General features: G+C 45.2%; 1 protein-coding gene and 1 long non-coding RNA gene across 11 annotated transcripts in view; one reads left to right on the forward strand and one right to left on the reverse strand.

Moving 5' to 3' along the window:
* PHACTR1 (phosphatase and actin regulator 1) overlaps positions 1-19,042 on the reverse strand; it is a 562,807-nt gene that overhangs the window by 90,719 nt on the left and 453,046 nt on the right. The window lies entirely within an intron of this gene.
* LOC144306332 (uncharacterized) lies at positions 7,697-18,180 on the forward strand. Its single transcript, XR_013373398.1, has 3 exons — positions 7,697-7,914; positions 16,370-16,501; positions 16,841-18,180. It is a non-coding gene; the product is annotated as an uncharacterized LOC144306332 (long non-coding RNA).

Genomic DNA, 19,042 nt, shown 5'->3' on the forward strand with positions numbered 1-19,042 from the left:
GCATGGCTCAGTCAGTTAAGCGTCTGCATTCAGTTCAGGTCATGATCCTGGGGTCCTGGGACTGAGCTCTGTATTGGGCTCCCTGCTTAGAGGGGAGCCTGCTTCTCCCACTCCTCCCTTCTTGTGCTCTCTCGTGCTATCTCTGTTTCTCTCTCTCAAATAAATAAAATCTTTAAAAAATAACGTTAGAAATAATATTGCCCTATGCAATATCAGAAATTATTTTGATGCTTTACATGATCTTCTAAAATTATCCATAATAATGGCTTTCAAAATTGCACAAAACAACCGCCAGGGGCAGCCCCGGTGACTCAGTGGTTTAGCGCCACCTTTGGCCCAGGGTGTGATCTTGGAGACCCGGGATCGAGTCCCACATCAGTCTCCCAGCATGGAGCCTGCTTCTCCCTCTGCCTGTGTCTCTGCCTGTGTCTCTGCCTCTCTCTCTCTCTCTCGTGAATAAATAAATAAAATCTTTAAAAAAATAAAAACCAAAACAACTGCCAGTAATGTTTCCTACCAGGATGAGTAGTAGGAATAGGAAGCAGGGGGAAGGCATGCAAGGCCAGAGGGGTTGAGTCAGCGCTGCTCTAACTTCAGCAGGCATCACAATTCTTTGCAGGGAAGTTAAAGTAGATGGCTGGGCTCCACCCCCAGAGTTTCCAGTGGTTTTGGGGTGGGACAGAGAACATGCATGGCTAGCAAGCTCTTGGGGGATGCTGGAGCTGATTCTACTGGTCAGAGTTCCACACTTTGAGACCCACTGGATTAGAGGTTAGGAATCAGAGATGCAAGATAATCTGGAATGACAACAGTGCCTTGATACGATGATGTTTGGGGCAAAAATGCTGTTTATGTGGCTAGCACGGAATAGAGACAGTTGGTTTAAATCTCAAGACAAGAGAGCAGGAAGTTGCATTGTTTAGCCGTGGATCATGAATCTGAGCTTGTCACAAAGGACTAGGGCACTGGGAAGAGCAGTAGGGTAGGGTGGAAAATTAAAATCTGAGCCAGATGCAGACATATTCAACAGGGTAACATCAGGTCACAGAAGTGACAAAGAACATGATGCAGAAGTGGGCGTAAGTCAAGGTCGTAAGTTATAAATGATGAGACAGAAAGCCATGGGGTCTAAGGTATGGAACTGGCCATGGAAATTGTGCCAGCCTTATTCATTCCCCTCTACCCCTTGTGAGACCTAAGAAATGAAGATGTTGGTAGAGTCAGGTTAACACCGAATCAAGGAGAGTGAGGGGAGCGGTGACAGCGAATTAATTCGTTCAACAGGCAAACATCTGTCGAGAGCCTGTAACTAACAACATGCATCACAACCCAGGAACTGTGGGCGCTCGCAATGACCTTGCGGGTCAGGCAGATGTTTGCTTTCAGCACCTTATGATGCTTGTAGAGACCCCTGTCCGCTTGGCTGCCCCCCCGCCCCCAGCCCTGGAGCTTTACCACAGCGCACCTGCCTCCCCACCCACGAGCCTGGCACGGTGCCAAGTGCTAAGAGGACACAGCACAGGTGCAGAAATGCAGAAACACAGACACGGGCAGGCATTACTGTGAGACGTGGGGAAAAGAAGCTAAAGTGGGAAGTTAAACCCTGATAAGAGTTTAAAAAGAAGGAAAAAGAGTTGAAGTAAGTTAGAAGACTTGAGCTCCCAACATCGGGACCACGTGTTTGAGGAGGATTTGTCTCCTGTGGAGTTGTTTTTCATGTTCTTTCTGAAAGCATGATTTACATAAAAGTTGTGCTCCACAGGACTGGCTCCAAAGGTACATTAAAAAATGTTTTGCTTTATTTAGGAGTTGTATCCACCTGTAACTGGATGTTACCTTTGTGCCTATATTTGAAGTTTTTTTTTTTTGTTTTAATTTTCCTCCATTTTTTTAAATTGCATTGCTTTTTCTTTTTTTTTAATTTATTTTTTATTGGTGTTCAATTTACTAACATACAGAATAACCCCCAGTGCTCGTCACCCATTCACTCCCACCCCCCGCCCTCCTCCCCTTCTACCACCCTTAGTTCGTTTCCCAGAGTTAGCAGTCTTTACGTTCTGTCTCCCTTTCTGATATTTCCCACACATTTCTTCCCCCTTCCCTTATATTCCCTTTCACTATTATTTATATTCCCCAAATGAATGAGAACATATAATGTTTCCTCCATTTTTAAAAAAGATTTTATTTATTTATTTATTCATGAGAGACACAGAGAAGCAGAGACATAAGCAGAGGGAGAAGCAGGCTCCCTGTGGGGAGCCCAATGTGGGACTCGATCCCAGGACCCGGGAATCATGACCTGAGCAGAAGGCAGACACCCTCAACCACTGAGCCACCCATGTGGCCCTCCTTGATTGTTGTTTTGTTTTAGGAATACTCTGGCTTTAGGGTGACTGACACCTTGTAATCAGTTAAATTTTCTCAAAGCTTAAGATGAACTGAAGCTGTTTTTTTTTTTTTTTTTTTTAATACATAAAGGTCACAGGGAGAATGAGCAATGGGAATTCTTTGGGTTCTCAGAGATAGCCATGTAACAACATTACATTAAATCACATTAAAAATTGCACAGAAGAGATATTTTGTTCCAAGAGGGCTCACAGTTCATGGCGCTTTGAAGTTGAAGACAAAAAAAAGACTAAGTTTTAATTCTGAAAAAATACTTAAAAAATTATTTATTTATTCACAAGAGACAAAGAGAGTAAGAGACATAGGCAGAGGGAGAAGCAGACTCCCTCCCTGCAAGGAGCCTGATGCCGGACTCGATCCCAGGACTCTGGGATCACGACCTGAGCCAAATGCAGACACTCAACCCACTCCCACTGGGAGCCACCCAGGCATCCCTGAAAAAATATTTTAGTATAAACTTAAGCTCACCCCTGAATCTGATTTTATAAGATATGCATATGAATTATGTAAAAATCTATGTTTAAAAATGTATTTCTAGTTGGATCAGACATCTTTGCTTAAATAATAGTTGACTACAAGTATAAAGGATTGCTTTATACCTATATGTTGAACTATTATGACAATATATTTCACGTGGATCAGAAAAAAAAGTAAAACTTTAAAACTAGATTAAATAGTACAAATAAAAGTGTGCACACATATTTATTTATTCAGATTGCATAAGAGGGAGGTCAGATGGAGAGTTGCTGGCTTACAAAACTTTTTGATTTTTAATTTGCAAAATAAAATGTGTACACCAAATACAAGAAAAAGAGCAGTGTAGTGGGGGAACATAAGCAAACAGAGCTAATAGAAGATGGACTATTCCAAGAATGAAGAGTATGTGTACAAATAAGTCAAAATCAAGTGTCCCAGGTGCCTCTTGTGAAATGCAGAGCCTTGCTGGAATGAAAGAAATGCAAATGAAGTGACCACGTGGGTGGTGCCCAGACATTAAAAAATGTGTCTGAAATAATGTCAAGGACAAAAGCAGGAATGTAGAACAATATGTACCTGTGGATCAGGATCACATCAAAATGAAATATGTATGCGGGATGGCAAATTTTCCAAAGTAAACTTGGTAAGATAGAAATAGAGTTCAATGATTATTAACTTTTTTCTATATATAGATGCTTATATTTGGCAAACAAACAAAACAACAACAACATAAAAATTTCATGTTGCCTTGTTACATTAAATGAAAAAATAACAGTTTTTGTTGGAGGGAAAACCCCTCCCTCACTCCTCTGATTTCTTGATGAGGCACTAATTTTCCCCAAGTCCTCATTTTTTTTTTTTTTTTTTTGGTCTGGCTGCTTGTTCTTTTTTTCTTTTTTTCAGAGAAGTTTTTACTAAAAGATCAAGGATATAAATGAACACTCCTGGCTAATGACCTCAACATCTGACGATAATTACCAATAGCTTTAAAATATATACCCAAAGTACAACTTCAAAAGAACCAGGTTTATTTATCCTATAGACAGAGCAGTTCAAGATGTTGAGAGGCATCAATTATTTAAATTGTGACAATGTGATTGTTCTCAAAGTGTGTTTATTTGGGGGAAAAAGTGATTATAAAAAAATACTGAAAGGTAATTTGCCAATGAGGTTGCAGATTTTAACAATGATCCATATAGTCTTAGATTTTTAAGTGTATGGTTTCATAATTTAAACAAATCGAAAACTTGTTGTAAACAGATTGTATCAAAGAGCTATTCAATATACATCACTTTAACGTTCCATAAAAACTGAGTAAAAAAACATATTTGAATGATTTACTTTGATATTTTTATCTGATTATAACTATAAGATGTACTATACATACAAGAGGCAGATACCTACTCTGAGAGGTGTAAGAGTTGTTCATGAATGCCCTCTAAGATTAGTGAAACCAGTAATTTTTATATATACATTCATGTGTATATATATGTACTTCAAAAAGCAAAGCATCTCTTCATTCATCAACTTAATGGTAAGAATGGGGGCCACCAGGCATTGGTGCAGCACCAAAAGGTCCTGAAGTCACTTGAAAAGGATTATTGGGAGTGAGATAGAGTCCTGGCATGGGATATGATCCTGCAGGGGCAGGATATGGTGCTGGTGGTCCCCAGGATCCTGGTGGAACAGTGCCCCGTGGAACAGGTGGCACTGCCCCGGGTGCTTGGGGAGGGGGCATGGGATATGGCCCTGGAGAAGGATATGGCATATTAGGGATAGTATACTGGCCTCCCCTTCTAGGTACCCAAGGTCCATAAGACATGGTTTCCCATGGACCTAAAGGACCACCAGCAGCTGGATCTGTGGGTACACCATATGGTCTTGGACGCCTTGGAAGATTTGCCTGGCTTCTACCCTTCTCTGCAGTGACCTCATTGCTAGGTCCCTGTTTCTCTACTGGGTGGAGAGAATCTAAATGGCGAGTGCTGGGGGTGTACTCCGCATTTTCCCCTCCTCACCTTGGACCAGTATTGATCCAGGACTCAAGCTTTCTTCTTGGGGGGCTGATGTAAAGTCCAGGGTTGGGGGAGGACATGAGTAGAAAGTTGTCAGGCCCATCAATGACTTCCTGTAGACTAGCCTTTACCAAGAGCGCTAATATTGGACCCCTCAGATCCTTAGGAGTCTGGAGTCTCAAGGGAAGATAATGCTTTTTCTATCTCAGGTAAAAAGAAATGAAAGGTGACAGGATGGTGCTATAAACCATGCTCTCCATGTGTCTGCGAACAGAAGGGTGCTGGTGAGCACTCCTAACTCATTCTCAGGAGGGCTGGGTGGGAAGAGAGAAGCAGCAGGTACAGTGGAAAGAACCCAGACTCTCAGCATAGGCAGGGCCATATTCTTATTTTTGCCATCATTGGCTTGCAACAAGCTATTGAACTTCTGGGACTTCTGTTTCTTTCCCTTGGAAACAAAAAAGGACTGTTTTGGATAATGCCCAACTTCCTTCCAGATCCAAGTGCTATGTGTAAGGCAGTGGGAAGAAATAAGAAGTCCCCCCGAAAACTTGCAAATAAGCCTGAAATAACAGAGAAGCTAAAATAGCAAACCATCTTTCATTTAGGCTTTCTTCTCCTTGTCTTCTTGCTCTATTTGGGCATGTCACAAGAACCAGGAACTACATTGAAGAATTTCAGGTTTATTGTTTGCCAGTAGTTTTATATTTTTATTAAAAACAACTGTTAAATTTTAGCATAGGGCTAGAAGCCTGCGCTCTACATACAAAGCCTCTATATATTCAGTAGAAAGACAAGGAGAAAAAAAATGGGACAGTGAAAGGGATGGTCAAAGAAATATTTTTAAGTATTTGGAAGTGTCAAGTACAACGCCAGACATTTTATATATAATAGTAACAACCCCTTAAAGGATACGTGGGGACTTGATTATAAGCCAGGTACTTGTTCATTTAATATATACATAAAACAGTTCTATGGGGCTGGTACCAAAATTACCCTCCCTGTAGAAAGGAAAGTGAACCCCAGTTGGTTAAAATAACTTGCATAAAGTTACATAATTGGTAGGTAATGAGCTAGTAAGTGGTGAGAGCATGTGATCTCACTTAAAATGACTTATTTTGAAAGTTTACTTCCTCAAGGATGGCAAAAGAACAGTAGAATAATCCTTTATATGTAAAGCACATCGATGTCAGAGTTAAAACCCCAATTCTGTTACCATTAAGTACTTACAATACAGAAGAGCGAACAACACCATGAAATTGCGCGCTGGTGAAAACTCAAACACATTTTCATTCATTAGTGATCCCCAATGGCTCTAATTAAAGCAAAACCAAAAAGCAGAGCCACATATGTTAAAGCAAACCATTATCTTTGTGAAGACATGTAAGGAGAGCCTAATGCAAGCATTTGCTAACTCCTGTTCCCCTTTGAGACAAGAGCTATTATTCAGCCTATTTCATGGCCTATTTTAGCTTCCCACACATGCTATTTGACCAAAAAGGGGAACCTCCACTGGGTGGCTGATGAGTTAAAGTTGAAGATGCTTTCTCAAGAAAGCATTCCTCTGGTAGCGATGGTCCTAATAGGAATAAGCCACCAAGGACAGACTCATTGACTTTCCTTTTTTTCTTGACACAGACTTTTTCCACTAGAGTAGGAAAAAATCCACCCATGAAGGTGGCAGAGTTATTGTTTTGAAACCCACAAAGGGGTCACTCTAGCAACACTATGCAGAGCTTTGGCAAAGCTTCCACGAATCCCAGTAACCTTTTAAATCATTGTAGTCAAAGCTACTAGCTGCTCTCATAGTCAGCCAAATGATTTGCCGACCAACAGTTAGCTAAGAAATAATTTATTGAATGAGTTTATTGAGAGATTAAAAGCTTTAAGCCCAAGAAGTTGGAAGTGGCTCCCTGGCACGTGTTAACTTTTATGGGAGATACTTTCTTCAATTTGCCTGAGTTCAAGGAATGGATGTAATTAAACTAAATGGTGCTGCAGATAATATTTTGCAGAATTTTAAACATACACAGAAAGTAATACATTCCTATCGCCTGTTTGCAGATGAATGCATTTGATTCCTGAGCATTTAAAAACACTTGAACTGAACATCTTTTTTGCAAAACCAAACCAAACCAAACCAAACCAAACCAAACACTCTGCAGCCTCTCTCTCCTGGTGGGCTTTCTTTTCCATGGTGGAAAGGTCACTGTGAGTGTGTGTGTCTCTCTGTGTTTAAAAGTCTCTGCGTATCACCAGGATTTGAGGCAGCACTACAGGATTATGCAGGATCAGGGAACCAATATTTTAGGAATCTATAAGTTAGAGAATCTTCCACTTGATTTGCAGCTACAAGTCTTTGGATTATTCTGGCCAGCTTATACAGAGGAACAATTTTGGCAAGAGCCATGAGGTTCCTTTCTGTCTGATACGAGCATCTTCGTAACTCAGAGTCCTTCTGAACCTACTACCTTGAAAATCTGTTCAAGATGTGTTTCAATATCATAATTTAATCGATTCTGTGATACTCTGGACGATTTCTTACACAGAGTGGAATGGTACATGTTTTTGTACTTGGAGAATCATCTTGCTTTTTTATTGTTGCAGTTGTGCTGGGTTGAATATCCTATTTTGAAATTGATAAGAGGCCTCTGCCTAAACCATCAAATACGCGAGGTGCAAGGACTTCTTATCACAAGAGTGGCATTGACCTTGGGAGCCTGTTTCGATTGTATTTTCCTGCAGCTGTTTTCTGCTGCATTTATCAGCATTTCCTGCCTCGCCTCGATACAAACTACAGCTCACGTGGATTCTCAGTTGCTTGCTGGGACTGCAAACCCCCCATTGTGTCAAATGGTGGTGCCTTCCTCCTAGAGCTATTTCTTTCATCTGTACTGGGTACAGCTCCGCCTGTCCCCTCATCTTCACACTGAGGGCCGCTGGTTCTGACATCAACTATCCTGATGAAGTATGAAGGCTTTGACCATGAACTCCAAAGGACGACTCTGGATCCAAGGTTTGTAGCTGGAAGAGGACTTACCGCCTTGCTATTCCTGGGCATTTTGATATCAAAAATGCAACTGGGGCGGGGGTTGAAGATAAACTGATGGAGGTGGCACAGCTTCTCCCCTATGCTATTATGTGATCATGTGATTCTCCCAGAATCACGCATTCCTGTGCAAGGGGCCTTGCATGGATATTGGGATATAGCCGAGCTGAAAACTGGAATCTAAGATTTAAGGAAAAAATCCTCAATGGCTAGAATGGGGAAAGGAGGTGTCAGGGGCTGGCCATATCTAGGCAAGATGTAAGCAACTCTGTTTCTCTAGCTGGGCTCTCCAATAGGGCCCCCACTAGGCCCATGTAGCTGTTATTGGTTAAAACTAAATGAAATTTAAAATGCAGCCCCCCCCCCCGCCCTTGGTCAGACTGACCATACCTGCAGTGTTCAACAACTACGTGAGGCTAGCTCAAGGCGGCCGTGGTGGCCAGCTCAGATGATGGTAAAGCGTTTCTGTTACAGCTGAAAATTTGACTGGACACCACTAGCTCACGACACACTTGAAAATCACAACAACGACCCTAATGATTATGAAAAAGGGAATGCATTTCTGGAACTGGGAGGTTGAAATGAGGTTGCTAACCTGTCCCACATCCCAGTACGTGGTCAGTTTAGTGGATAATATTTCCTTCCAAGAAATTAAGAGAGGGCTGGGGGAACGAAGACAGGTTCTGGGGCACATGTGGAAGGCAGGAGCCCTGACTGCAGCAGCAAAGAGCCTCAGAGCTGGGCATGGCCAGCCAGCAGCGAAGTCCTGAGACCTCACAATGGAATCTCCCCAGTGGCTTAAAAGGCCAAAGTGACTCTGTCCTTTGATCCTCCAGCAGCCCCATGAGAAGACAAGCCAGGGCAGGATGGAGTTGAAGAGTACGTCATTCCGTGGGTATCCCTGAGACATTAGGGGACCACCTGGTTGGCAGACAGATGGCCTTCCATCAAGCAGGCGAAGGACCAGGCACAGTGAGAGGGGAATAAAGGAAAGCATGGCTTTGGTGCTGGAGCGGTCAGGGTCCTGGGGTTGCATTCACTCTGAAATCAGAGTCCGGAGAGATGAAAAGCTGCCCTGTGCCTTGTAGACACAGAAGATGAGAGAACTGGGACCAGAATCCTGGGTGGGGAGCTTCTATCCGAGTGCCGTTGTTTTACAGACACTTATGTGATGGTTAAAGCTGAATGCCCTGCTTACTTGTCTAAATCGACGCAAATTCCAGGGAGGTCAAGAAAGGTTTTCTAGGGGTACCTGGCTGGCTCAGTCAGTTAAGTGTCTGCTTTCAGCTCAGGTCAGGATCTTAGGGCCTGGGACTGAGCCCTGCATTGGGCTCCCTACTCTGAGGGGAGCCTATTTCTCCCTCTCCCTCTGCCTCTCCCCCTGGTCATGCTCTCTCAACTAAGTAAAATTTTAAAAAAAGAAAAAAAGGAGGGTTTTCTAAGTATGATCAGTTTTCCTTTTATTAGCTACCAGCCTTCCAAAGTTTGGCTGGCCTTGAAGGCCTTGCAAACATCAGCGCAGACCAGTGTCTGTGGAGTGATCAAGCATCAGAAGGCTGGGGCCAGGTAGGTGGGGGGCAGCAATGCCCACTATGCCCATGGTACCCTGCCCTGCCTGGATCGGCAGTTGGAAAGGGTGGTAGGGTGATGGGTCTTCCAAGGATAACTCCTCCAAGGCAGCTGACCATGGGAGCAGATTGCCTGTAACACTTCAGTTTATGGAAACATTCGTGATAATTAGGGAAACAAAATATCTAGTGGTTATCTCCCAAAATTCTGGTCAATGAAAAATGAGAGTTATTCTGGAGAAACTTTGGGGGCAAGGTTTGCTTGCTTTTAGAGAGAGATACCAAGAAGAGATAGCCTTCTCTCTTTCCTCTGGATACTGGGTCTGCATGGGGGGCTGGAACTGCTGCAGCCGTCTTGTTACCATGATGGGCTGGAGCCCAGTGACGGCATCCCTTGGCCATGTTGTTGAACCGATGAATTAACCATCCTTGGAGCTGTCCTACCAGTGGACTTTATGATGGGAGATTCATTCATTCACTCACTCACTCATTCATGCCATAAATATTACATAAACACAGAGAAGTGCCAAGCATTACTCAAGGCATTTGGAGTGCTACAGAGGATAAAACACAAAAGATCATTGGTCTAAATTTGCTTATTGCTTCATCTTTTTTTTTTTTTTTTTGCTTCATCCTTCTTAAGGGAAGTCTTTGTGACCTGAAACCAGAAGTCCTTTAACTTACACCCTGTTGACTACACATTGGTTCCATAGGTAATTTAAAAGCCTACAATTAAGTGGCATAAAAAGAACCCAAAGGACACTTCTTGGTTCCTATCTTATTTGACATGTCTATATTTGACACTTCAGACCACTTTTTTCCCCAAACCACTGCCGCTTGTTTTGGCTTCCATTCTGATACACACTTCTGGTTTACATCCTATTTCTCCATCCACTTCTCAGTCTTTGAAGGCTTTTATTTTATTTTTTTTTAAGATTTTATTTATTTATTCATGAGAGACACACAGAGAGAGGCAGAGACACAGGCAGAAGGAGAAGCAGGCTCTCTGCAGTGAGCCCAATGCGAGAGTCAATCCCAGGCCCTTGGGATCATGACCTGAGCCAAAGGCAGATGCTCAACCACTGAGCTACCCAGGTGCCCCTTTGAGGGCTTTTCTTATTCCCAGACCATTTCTGCTTTACTCCCAGATCATTTAATGTTGGGGCTCCATGGGGTCTTCCATCAGGACTATTTATGTTCTCATTCTATACCTTCTCTGAGAATGATCATCAACTCATGTGACTTCATGACATACAACGACTATTCCAAACCTGCATTTCCAACCCAGTTCTCTCTCTTGAGCTTCAGATCTGTATCTTTATTTTTTAAAACTATTTTATTTATTTATTCATGAGAGACACACACAGAGAGAGGCAGAGACATAGGCAGAGGGAGAAGCAGGCTCCATGCAGGGAGCCCGACGTGGGACTCGATCCCGGGACTCGGGGATCACGCCCCGAGCCGAAGACAGATGCTCAACCGCTGAGCCACCCAGGTGTTCCCAGATCTGTATCTTTAGTGATCTACATAGACACGTGGGTATCTCAAACCCAGTGTGGTCAAACCATGGCAATATTTGGTGCCTTAAGCTGGCTTGTTTTGGGTTCCCTGGCTTAGTGAATGGCCCCTCTATCTGCCCATCTGGTCGCTCAAGCCAGAATCCTGAGTATCAGCCAAGCCCACACACCACCCTCTTTTCTCCACAAATCTCAGCAGTCCTCTTGACTCCATCTCCTCTATTTCTCCAGTCTGTCCTCTCCCCAGTTACCCCATTCCTGCTACCCCCCATCACATCACTGAATCCCAGCAATAGTCAGTATCTGGCCATCCTGACACATGTCTTGGCCTCCCTCCATATTCTTCTCCATAGGCAGAGCAATGAGGCTGCAAATCTGATCATGCAGAGCAGCCTTCCGCAACCCCTTAGGGCTCTCAGGATAAAGGACAAGCAACGAGTATAGTGTCCCTGCCTGCATGATCTGCCCCAACACCCCCCTCACCTTACAGACACACTGGACACACAGTCTCTCCCTCTCTAGCCTCAACTTGGTGCCTCTGCATGGGCTAGTCCTTCCCCTTGTGACATTCCCCCTGCCTGTCAGCTTCTGTAGGATAATTCTCCTCACATGCCAAGTTTCCTCTGTGACACTACTCCTTCCAGGATGCCTTCCCTAAGTCCCCACGCCTGGGTGGGTGATGCTTCCAGGTACCCCGGACATACTGTACTTTCCCTGTCATAACTGTTGAGTGCCTGAACCCTACTTCTGGAACTATGGGTTCTGTTGTCCAGGGAAGCCAGGCTTGTCTCTGTTTCATATTCCTGGTGCCCAGGAAGGTGCCTGCAACATCACAGGCATTCACCATACACGCAAGAGATGAGTAAATTTTCTGGGGATGTTTGTTCATGGCTATAAGAAAAGTGTCAGTCATTTTTTGGCTTGGGGTGGTGATTTTTTTAAAAAAGATTTTATTTATTTATTTATTCATGAGAGACACACAGAGAGAGGCAGAGACAAAGGCAGAGGGAGGAGCAGGCTCCCTGCGGGAAGCCTGATGTGGGACTCGATCCCAGGACCCGGGCATCATGACCTGAGCAGAAGCCAGACACTCAACCATTGAGCTATCCCGATGCCCCTAATTTTTTTTTTTTTAAGAACCATATTGCTTAAGAGAATTTTGGTCACAACTTTTATTTATTTTCTTTATTGTTTAAAGCACTTCCCAACTACCCCACGAGGGCAATCCACTGTACTGGGCTTTGAGGAGCTCCATCAGTAATTACAGTCGCTGATGCAGAAGCTAAGCACTCTTTTTATTTCGACACAGCTACCCTATGCCACAGCTTTCCGAAGATGCCATTCCTACATGAGGCATCAGAAACAGCTAAAAAACATGACAAAGTAATTGTGCCTGGTAAAGGCTGTGAAAAGCATTTCCCACAAACTCTGACTTGAAAAGCCTACGCACCTGGGGTACCAGATAAACAACTACTACATTTGTCTCCTTCGATCTGCTGGAGAATCTTTATTTTTAAAACATAATGACCTTTTAATTTAAATATCGGGCTTTTTTTTTTTTTTTTTTTCTTTTTCTTCTCTTGAATCCCAGAGAAGGGAAAATGCAGCCTCTTGCACAAAAAGCATTGTCCATTGCAGGGAGCTTCTGTTTGTGCTTATCATTAAAAAGAACACCTTCCAAAATGTTGCTCTCACTCAATTAAGGCCAAAAGCACACCTCAGGGCACTTTATTATCTGCTGTGACACGTTATCTCTAATTCCCAGCACACAGTGGGAAGGAAGTTGCTCACTGGCGTCCAGGCAGTTCTATCCTGCATGCCCCGTGCTCCCCTTCCCTCCCCCGGGGGCTCTTTCCTTCCCCAGGGTCTCAGTGGGACTGCGTGGAGACTCCTGCAGGAGCTGCCACGGCCCCAGCTACAACCTCTGCATGGAGCATCAGGCTCCCCTTTGGGTGTGGAAGTGAGTTCCGGCCACTGCTGGGACAAGGTCTCCCTTCCCTCTCCTGCCCTCCTGCTAACTGGTGGCTACATCCATGTGAATTAAACACACCCATCCCATATGCAGCAGGTGACCCTGGGGGAGAACAGAGGTTTTCCAGGAAAATCCACACAATTGCCACCGTTAACACCCCTGATATTCTTCAAACCCAGCATTACGGCTATTTGTAGAGACTATTTGCAAAAACACAAACAGCAATACTTACTGAGATCCTCTGACCACCAACTGGCAACACGTTACAAAGTTTTCCTGTGTTCCCCTAAATTCCAAATGGAGGACACACGGGCTTAGCAGGGGTTTTAAGAGTCTACACTCGCTGGCGGCCGTGTGCCCTTCAACAGGGCAATAACCTCGCTGGGCTTCCACCACTTAATCTCTATGTTGGAAAAACACCACCAGCTTGGCCAGGTGACCTCTTGAGATCCCTGCTAAGTCAGAGAGATAGCATCAGGATTTTACTAATGGCCAAACCATTCCCTGTTTTCAGGATCTTTTTCTCCTTAACACTTAAAAGTCACTATCTGGAAGTAGGATATGTAGCATCCATCTACATAAATACACATAATATGATACTGTCTATTTAAATAACGGGCAATGAAGTTTCACAGACCATAGAGCTGAATAAACAAGGGGGATCAGAGAAATAGGAAGTTCAGCAACACAAGTGAATAAACCCAGAGACAGACAGCCACCAGTTGCACGTGTCAATAAACGTTTAAGTGAACACCAGCTATATCCCATGCACTGTCGGAGGCCCCATGTGGGGATCAATCCCAGGACCCTGGGATCATGACCTGAGCCAAAGGTAGATGCTTAACTGACTGAGCCACCCAGGCATTCCTGCAGGCTTGAATTTAAAAGGAACATAGTGAGTCAAAGCTTTTTTGGAAGTAAGTGGTAGGACCAACACCCCTGTTTCAGCCACAGATCACTTAATTTCTCTGTGTTAGTATCACCTCCTCCAGAAGTTCTCCATGATTGTCTTTATCTAAAATCATGGCTCTACCTATGATTTTATCTTTTTGCCCTGCTGCTCTGTTTTTCTTCATGAGGCTTGTCACTCCTTGACAGCAGATCACACGTTTATTTATTTCCTATCTCCTTTAGTAGAATAGAAACTCTGAGAAGGTAAGAATTTTGATCTTTTGGTTATCGCTGTAGCTCAACCCCTGGGGGACCGCCCGGCCCACAGGGGCACTCAGTACCAATTTGTTGGATGAACAAATGACCCTGAGTCTAAGAGAGCCCTTACGTTCTTCTGATTCAAACAAACAGGCCACAGGGTCGGGAAATAAGCAGTTAAAAAATAAGCTATCAAATTATAGATTATCTTTCATCACTAGTTGGTTTTAACATTTTTATAATTTAGAATGATGATGGCCTCTCTGAACATTTACCTTGTGTTCTTCCCAAACCTGCTGTATCCCTATTGTGGAAATTTTGGAAAATGGGATTAAAAGAATTTATGATTTCATGTACCTACTACAACTTGACTAACCATAAAATTTTCTTTTTATGGAGTCTTTAAAGTGTCCTTCATTCTCACATGGTCTCAATATGCCCAGAGAATAAATTATTTTCTCGGATTTTAAAACTTTTATCTAAAGTCCCTTCTAGGGGTACCTGGGTGGCTCAGTGGTTGAGCATCTGCTTTTGGCTCAGGTTGTGATCCTGGGCCAACATTGGGCTCCGCACAGGGAGCCTGCTTTTCCCTCTGCCCATGTGTCTGCCTCTCTGTGTGTCTCTCTTGAATAAATAAAATTTTAAAAAATCTTAAAAAAATAAAGTTCCGTCTGCTCTCAAAAATTATGTGATTCTATATGGAAATCAATAAAAGCAAACAAACCCACAAGCCATCAAGTGCTTGTACTCTTTATTTCCAATGCATTTCATTAAATGAAGGATTCTTGACCTTGTTCCTATAGATATCTGAGATCTTTTTCCCTCTTCCACCCAGTCTCTCATTTTCCCTCATTTAAATTTATGTCTCAGCTTGGGATTTTTAACCCAATATAAATATAACCCAATATAAAGAATTTTGAGGAGAAGTATCAGGATAATAAAATCTCATCGATTTTGAGTTCACCCTGCCCCAATACTGATAAATCTCACATCACTACTGTTTCCCTTTATACTTTCTATGGCCAAGTGGGGTATTATTAAGCAAAATCAATAATGTAAAGAAGCTGGAAGAGGAAAGCTGACCTACTGAGGATAAACCGCTTTGTGCGAGGTCAGCAAGCTCATGCACAGCACAGCGTGGCCACCGTGGGAAGGGAGGCCGGCCCTCGCGGGCAGGTGGATGGGCGGGCACAGTAGTTCCAGACACCAGGCAGCTGTCTGGGACCACACGTCCCAGGAGGTGACTGGAGTCATTTGTCCTAGTCCAGGAGGCGGCACACAATGAGGAATTACCACTATGCAATGATCACTCCAAATATCTGAAACATCTCTTGGAAACACACAACTTGGAAAATGATTAAGAAATCCTTTTGCCACTTGCCATTTCACTCAGGTCGTGGGAACAGAGCTGCATCTGTTTTACCCACCAGGATCCCAGCTACAGCAAGGGGAGCGATGCCCTAGAAGGGGAAGGAGGAAGACAGGAAAACCAAAAGCAGAGGTGTACGAGGGAAACTGAATCAGGCCGGGGGTGAGGTGTCTCGCGTCACCACCCCCCCAACACTGCTAAGGGGGGGTTGTGGATCCTGGCACCTCAGATAAAAGGGGGCAGCAATGCTCCTTCCTAACTCTGGGGCCTGTGGACCGATGGTGAGGCATGAAAAGGGTCTCAACACCTGGAAAGGTGAGGATGATACTAATAACGGTGTGTCACCACCTCTTGAGGATGTATGGGATGACGGCTGCTATGTAACCTTGCATGTTGTTGAGGACAGAATTGCATCCCCCGCACCCCCCCAGATGCGTGTGCTGAATCCCCCCCCCCCGCCCCTCGCCCCACTGTGTCACTCTATTTGGAGGAAGAGTCTTTAAGGAGGTGATTAAGGTTAAATGAGGTTTTAAGGGCAGGGCCCTGATCCTATAGGGCTGATGTCCTTCCTGGAAGGGGAAGGGACACCGGGAGCGTGTGTGCACGGAGGGGAGGCCACATGTGGACACAGTGCGACGGCAGCCATCCGCCAGCCAAGCGGAGAGGCCGCACGGAAATCCATCCAGGTGACATCACGATCTCAGACTTCCCGCCTCCCGAACAGTGAGGAGGAAGTACGTTTCCACTGCTTAAGCCACTAGACTGTGCCACCGTGTTACAGCAGCCCTATGAGCTAACACACGAGTGTTAGCCCAGGTAAACCTCATCACGTTGTCCATGCTTTCAGGTGACGAAACTGAAGCACAGAGAAGGTAAGCACCTTGATGAAAGTTGCACAGCTAGTCCGCAGGGGAGCTGGAATTGAACCCAAGCGATCGGATGCCAGGGCCTATGTTCCTAACAGCTGATAGCATATAAGGTAACGTGACTAATATCCACAGCGATACAAATGGATGCTTTTATTTTTTTTTAAGATTTATTTATTTGAGAGAGTGAGAGCTCACAAGAAGGGGGAGGGCAGAGGGAGAGCGAGCAAGCAAGCGAGAGAGACCCTCCAGTAGACTCCCTGCTGAGCACAGGGCTCGATCCCAGGACCCCCAGACCATGACCTGAGCTGAAACCAAGATGATTGGGCCCCCCAGGTTCCCCTCAAATGCATGCTTTTAATCAGAAAAACCCATAGCAAATACATGCTTCTGCATGTACAGTGTGCAAGGGATTTCTAATTTTAGTCCCTCTCTGCTTCTCCTTTTCCCAGCATCCAAACAGTAAACGTGTGTGGGAGCCTCATCTATCTCAAGGGTTACCCAAGGCTGGCGGGACCTGGGAGCAAGCCTTGAGGTCCGTGTTCTCCTGGAGTGTGCGTGCTGGTAAGGAAAGGCAGCCACCAGCCAAACAGAGAGGCACAGACAGTACAGCGAAAAGACAAGCCAGTCGGGACGGGGTGGTGAAGCAGCAGCTCAGCTGGTCCCTTCCTCCACGAGCAGTTTCTGAGCACACACAACGAAGCCCCTGGGAGCCGTCAGCAGTGCCCGCAGGCCCCAGCCTCGATGCCCCCTGTTTCTGTCTCTAGACAATGAGGCTTCTGCTCCAACAACCCATGGCTTCTTTGGTTAGGTCAGAAGTTCCTTGGGGAACACTTACCTTAACCGAGTTTTAGGTGCAAGGCGAATAATTAATGCTAAAGTAGAATGTGTTCTCTAGAGTATTCTTGGAGGTTTATAGTAAGAGACATAAAGGTTGCAAGAAGCTAGAAGGGATCATTTCACTAGATGTGAGCAGGCTTTAAATGCGACGGGAGTGTTTATTCAAGCAGGTGGATGCTTATCGTGCAGCATGACACCTGCAGTCACTGACCACCTCTGCTGCAGAGTGCCGAAGGGGGAAGCGGGAAGATTTAAGGGGAGGCCTGGGGGTTGTAAAGAGAGCAAGACACTGGAGAAAATTGACAAAGCTGTGGATTCCTCTTCCCTGGAGAGCCTGGCCAATTGTATTGTGTTTTGTATTTTGGTAAGGCCTTAGCCAGAAAAAGAAGGATAAAGTGGCTCACCAAGTGGATTTCCGGGCCCCAGGAGGCTCTGATAGTTCTAGAAGATAGTCAGAAATAGCACAACTTCACACCCTGCCTCCAGCACCCCTGCCACTTAGGGCAGGGCAGGGCCACGTCCTCCTTGTAGCATTTCAGGGGGGCAATCTGTGCTAAGAAACAGTACTCGAGGAGTGCCACCGGGAAGCCCTGTGACAGGAATGGACAAGGTCAAATGCACGCGAGGCATAAGGCCCAAGTCACTGACAACGGTGGAATCAGAAGGGTGAACCAGAGTAAGAAACGCGAGCTGCCGTTTTATATCAGGCCTGCAGAAGATGCAAAGAAACATGCTAAACCCAGGATCAGGGGTTGCCTGAACTATCAGGATGGATCTTCACAGGAGAATATGTGCTCAATAATCTGGCCCACCAGATAACACCAGCTTCAAACAATAGTAAGACTTGAAATAGAAAATTACTGGTGATGACTGCATGAAGGCTGTAAGAGGACACTTTGTCATTTCATGGAGCCTAATGGGAAAGAGGTGACAGGAAAGAGAAGAGAAGAGGGGAGGGGAGAGGAGGAGGGTGGGGAGAGGAGGGAGGAGGGAGGGGAAGGGGGGAATGGAGGAGGAGGAGGGAGAGGGGAGGAGGGAGAGAGGAGTAGGGAGAGGAATGGAGGGGGGGAGGGAGGAGCAGGGAGGGGAGGAGGGAGAATGGAAGAGGAGGAGAAGAGAGAGGGCAGGAGGGAGAGGAATGGAGGGGGAAGGAGGAGCAGAGAGGAATGGAGCGGGAGGGAGGAGAGGGGAGGAGGGAGAGGGGAGAAGGGAGAGAGGAGGAGGGAGAGAGGAGGAGGGAGAGGGGAGGAGGGGAAATGGAGGAAGAGGAGGGAGAGGGCAGGAAGGAGAGGATGGAGGGGGAGGGAGGAACAGAGAAGGGAGGAGCAGAGAGGGGAGGAGCAGAGAGGGGAGGAGGGAGAGGGGAGGAGGGGAAATGAAGAGGAGGGAGAGGGCAGGAAGGAGAGGAATGGGGGGAGGGAGGAGGGAGGGGCAGAGAGGGGAGGAGGGAGAAGGGAGGAGGGCGAAGGGAGGAGGGAGAGGGGAGGGTACCTGAGGGGAGAGGAGGAATGAGGGAGTAGGAGAGAAAGCCTAATTTAGGACAGCAGATCTCTTAAAAAATAAAAATGAAGAATACTTAATATACCACTTAAACCGCTGCATAATTTGTATTTAAAGACCGTCCTTCAATAAGCAAAAGGCGCGGTCTTCCTTGGCAACCACTTGCGGCCACTTTCACAAAGCGTCCGCAGCATCACTGTCAATATTATCACCTGAAATCTCTTCTGCATACAGTTATATTTTATCATTTTCTTCACTTCGACTTCTTTTATTGTGGGGAGACAGACCTCCAGCAAGCAATCTGTTAAGGAAAT

The sequence above is a fragment of the Canis aureus genome, chromosome 37 (assembly GCF_053574225.1).
Source record: "Canis aureus isolate CA01 chromosome 37, VMU_Caureus_v.1.0, whole genome shotgun sequence".
Lineage (NCBI taxonomy): Eukaryota > Metazoa > Chordata > Mammalia > Carnivora > Canidae > Canis > Canis aureus.